The 4,856-nt window shown below is 33.9% G+C and overlaps 1 pseudogene; it reads left to right on the top strand.

The window, feature by feature from the left end:
* The first annotated feature begins 4,387 nt into the window (after positions 1 to 4,387).
* On the top strand, positions 4,388 to 4,488 carry LOC116074233 (annotated as a pseudogene).
* Positions 4,489 to 4,856: the final 368 nt, after the last annotated feature.

Genomic DNA, 4,856 nt, shown 5'->3' with positions numbered 1-4,856 from the left:
TCCTCTGATAGTACTATGTCCAGTTTCCAGAGGAACTGCCAAACTGATTTCCAGACACACAGCATGTCTTAAATGAATGTAACATGTTCTCTGTGGGCCCAAAATGAAGACAATCATTCCAGTCAAATAGCTTGAACATAACAAGAAGTCTGTATCCAAAAATTGTGCCTACAATTCACTCTTTGGTACAGCAGAACTGTCAACTCTTAGCTTAGCTATTAGGAGGTAAAATCCTTTGGTGATGTGAGAGTCATTGCAGTACAGCCTTATTACAATGAACTCCAATGTCTAAAAATTGTTCTTATTTTGGGCTTGTACCATATTAAGAGCCAAGATTTTAAACTCTACTAAAAACAAAACAAAACAAACAAACAAACAAACAAAAAGACTTTATTTATGTTCATTTAAAAAAACTAGTAGTGATGTATTATTTTAAAATATATAGTTAATATGTTTGGAGTTATTTAAAATTTATATTGAGAAAAACATGTATTTTCAGTATTGCTGCAGACAAGTATCTACATAAGATTGTTTAATTGTTTTATATCAAAAAACTTTTATACAACTCATTTTTATTGTTACAATATTTTATAAATTTTAAAAAATATGACAAAATAAAAAAAGTATTACAGATATTGAAGGGGGTCTCTGGGAGGAGTTGGGGTACAAAAGGGAAAGAAGAATATGATGTAATTCTATTTACTTAAAATGTTTTTAAATGTTAACAAATTCAGATAAACTGAAATTATATGTCTCTTCTCATCATAATGGAATAAAACTTAAATCAATAAAAAAGACATAGACTAACAGACTGGATATATAAACATGACCTAGTATTTTACTGCATATAGGAAACTCACCTCAATGTCAAAGACAGATATTACCTTACAGTAAAAGGCTGTAAAACAATTTTACAAGCAAATAGTCCCAAGAAACAAGCTGGAGTAGCCATTCTAGTAATGAATAAAATCAACTTTCAACCAAAAGTTATCAAAAAGGATAAGGAAGGATACTTCATACTGGTGAAAGAAAAATGTACCAAGAAGAACTCTCAATTCTGAACATCTACGCTCCAAATGCAAGGACACCCACATTCATAAAAGAAACTTTACTAAAGCTGAAAGCACACATTGCATATCATACAATAATAGTGGGAGACTTTAACACCCCACTCTCATCAATGGACAGATCATGGAAACAGAAACTAAACAGAGACACATTGAAACCAACAATAGTTATGGACCAAATGGATTTCACAGATATCTTAGAACATTTCATCCTAAAAAAAGAATATACCTTCTCAGTACTTCCTGATTCCTTCTCCAAAATTGACCATATAATCAGTCACAAAATAGGCCTCAAAAGATACAAGAAGATTGAAATAATCCCATGCATCCTATCAGATCACCATGGACTAAGAGGCAACAAATACAACAGAAAGCCCACATACACATGGAAGCTGAACAACACCTTACTCAATGATAACTTGGTTAAGAATGAAAGAAAGAAAGAAATTAAAGACTTTAGAATTTAATGAAAATGAGGACACAACCTACCAAAACTTATGGGACACAATGAAAGCAGTGGTAAGAGGAAAACTCACAGTGGCTCCAAAAAAAAACTGGAGAGAGCATACACTAGCAGCTTAACAGCACACCTGAAAGCTCTAGAACAAAAAGAAGCAAATACACACAAGAGGAGTAGACAGCAGGAAATAATCAAACTAAGGGCTAAAATCAACCAAGTAGAAACAAAAAGAACTATACAAAGAATCAACAAAACTAGAAGCTGGTTCTTTGAGAAAATCAACAAGTCCTTAGCCAGACTAACCAGAAGGCACAGAAATAGTAACCAAATTAATAAAATCAGAAATGAAAAGGAAGACATAACAAAGGAAACCAAGGAAATTAAAAGAAACTCACCAGATCCTACTACAAAAGCCTATACTCAACAAAACTGGAAAATCTGGATGAAATTATACTCAACAAAATTGGAAAATCTGGATGAAATGTGTTGGGCCCCATTTTGACCCTGGTTTGAGTTTGAGGTTTTGAGATTGTCTCAATGACTCAGCAAGACCTGTTTCTGCCTCGCTGTTGCTGAAGTAGATGTTTGCCATTGGCCCTGTCAGTCACTCTGTACCCTCCAGTCATCTTACACCAAGTTCCTTCTTTAACAGACTTCCTGCCCAGGTGTGTTTCTTTTGGGCCATCAACACTCACCATCCCCAGAGAGACCCCAGGACCCAGACCTCTCTCCTCTCACCTGGACCTGCCAGCAAGGAGCCAGCAGAAATCGACAATATTCTAGACAGATAATGGTATCAAACTTAAATTAGGATCAGGCAAACCATCTAAACTGTCCCATAACCCCTAAAGAAATAGCAGCAGTCATTAAAAGTCTCTCAACCAAAAAAATCCCAGGACTAGATGGGTTTGGTGCAGAATTCTATCAGACCTTCAAAGAAGACCTAATACCAATACTCTTCAAACTATTCCACAAACTAGAAACAGAAGGAACACTACACAATTCATTCTATGAAGCCACAGTTACACTACATATTCTCCCTTGGAGATGGACTGGTTTCTGTCTAATCAGGAACTTGTCACAATTTCCTTTCATAGAGGACTTCATAAGAGATTTTTTCTACTTCTATCATGTTTAATGTTCCAAATAGATTTTAAATTTGAGTGCATACTTCTTTTAGCTTCAGAAGATATCATGTATATTTAAGACACATTTAACTTTAATAAATTATTTTGATGACTTAAAAAATGTCAATGCTGAGTTGTATATTTTAAAATAAATTTTATTAGTTTAATAAAAAAAATAAAATCAGCCTAGCTGTCCAGCAACACATGTCCTCATAAAAAAACAAATATAAATGCATAACTGCTACATGAGCACAATGGTTAGTTTTATGTTACTGATGCAAAGGTGGCTAAATGTTAGGAAAATGTATTAAAGTAATTCACTAGGATAATAGATTCAAAGAAAAATTATGTCATAGTAGAAATATATTATAGAAAATATTTTGTTAAACTTTTATGTATAAGAAGTAATATAAGCCAGGCGGTGGTGGTGCACATCTTTAATACCAGCACTTGGGAGGCAGACTCAGGTGGATTTCTGAGTTTGAGGCCAGCCTGGTCTACAGAGTGAGTTCTAGGACAGCCAGGGCTACACAGAGAAACCCTGTCTCAGAAAAAAAAAAGTAATATAATCATTTTCCTACCACATATTATCAAGGAAGAATGTAGTCCTGATTCCATTCTGTCTTTAAACGGATCCATCTTTAGTGTGACATTAATATAACTGATTACAAAATTCAAGGGACAGATAGAAATGTGGAAATTATTTGAGACTTACCTTGTAGTATTAAAGGGAAAAATTGTCTAAACTCAGAGTGTTACTGTCTCTAACAACTAACTAAAAAGCATCAGAACCTAAAAATCAATGAGATCTCAAGTAAATTCATGTTAAGATATGCTGATGTGACCTAACCTGTATTTCTCTAATCTGTATAACTGTGTTATTTCACAGAGAGGAGGGGTGATCCAAAGGGTCTCTTGTTTTCTTCTAGGCTCAGAGTTAAGACCTAACTTGAGTAGGTCTGAAGATAAGGTTAACCTATATCATACTATTTTAAAGGTTTGACATTCAATATTGCCTATGAAAATCATTAGGGGTGAAAGAATAAATGGACATAATAAAATCAAATATAAAGAGAGCTTATTGTAAGTAAATTAAGAACTGAATTTCAAATTTCTATCATATGTGTTTCCAAAATTAACTGCCCTATGGATATCTTATGTAAAATTGTAGCTAGAGGACGAAGATGAATTAGAACAGTTCCATGGGGAAACATAGGAACACTGATATATGTTTATTTTTAATTAGACACCATAAGGGTTAATTATATGGGGTCATTAGAAGAATAACTGCTCCAGATTAACTCTCTGATATGTGCAAAAGTGATGAGTTGCAAAAACAGATATACTTACCCTGCAACAAAACAGACTGAGCCTTAAACTTTAAGTAGAACATAAGTAAACTGGAATTGATCCAAAAGGCAAGAAGCATGATAGGACAGAAAAATCAAAGGGATAAAGTCATTTTAGCCTGAAAATATGATTTTAGTGTGGCAGGATCACTCTCTGCAAATATTCAAAAAGGTGTCATTAAAAAAAAAGAGAGAAAACTCATTTGTTCAGAAAAGGAGCCTGTTTTTAAGCTCATATAATTGCTAATTTAAGATAAATAAAAGGCATAGTTGTAGATATCCAATAACTTTTGACAGTTTAATTTTTAATTAAAAATTTTTAAAAAGTTTAATTCACAAAATAATGAGTTCCCTGTTCAAGAAAAAAAAATAAGAAGCTATGGAGTACTTACTTTAGCAGCACATATATGAAAATTGAAATGTCACAGAAAATATCAGAATAGCCCCTGAGCAAGGATGGCATTTGTGAAGCATTCCATACTTTTCCTGAGTTGTCTATAGGCAGTTAATGGTTGCTGAGGGGTAGAGACACATTTTCTTCAGTGGTGTTACCATTGGCAAAGATCCCATGCTTTTGCCAATATTCACTCAGCATGGATCTTATAAGAAATAATAGTAGAATAAAATGAGTCACAAAAATAAGAAAATAAAAACATTAACATAGTAAGAGGACCAGCTGGAGCAGAAGAAGGGTATCACTGGGAGTGGTAGGAGTACAACAGAGGTTAATGGATAGCGTGTATATGATAAAAGTACTTGACTACTGCTGCTGCTGCTTCTACTACCACCACACCACCATCACCACTATTATTATTATGTGTTACTATGATGTGTGAGGGACTGTATGCATGTG

The sequence above is a fragment of the Mastomys coucha genome, unplaced genomic scaffold, assembly GCF_008632895.1.
Source record: "Mastomys coucha isolate ucsf_1 unplaced genomic scaffold, UCSF_Mcou_1 pScaffold25, whole genome shotgun sequence".
NCBI classification, from domain to species: Eukaryota; Metazoa; Chordata; class Mammalia; order Rodentia; family Muridae; genus Mastomys; species Mastomys coucha.
Note: the sequence above shows the minus strand (reverse complement) of the source record. Positions and strands in the feature narration are given on the sequence as shown.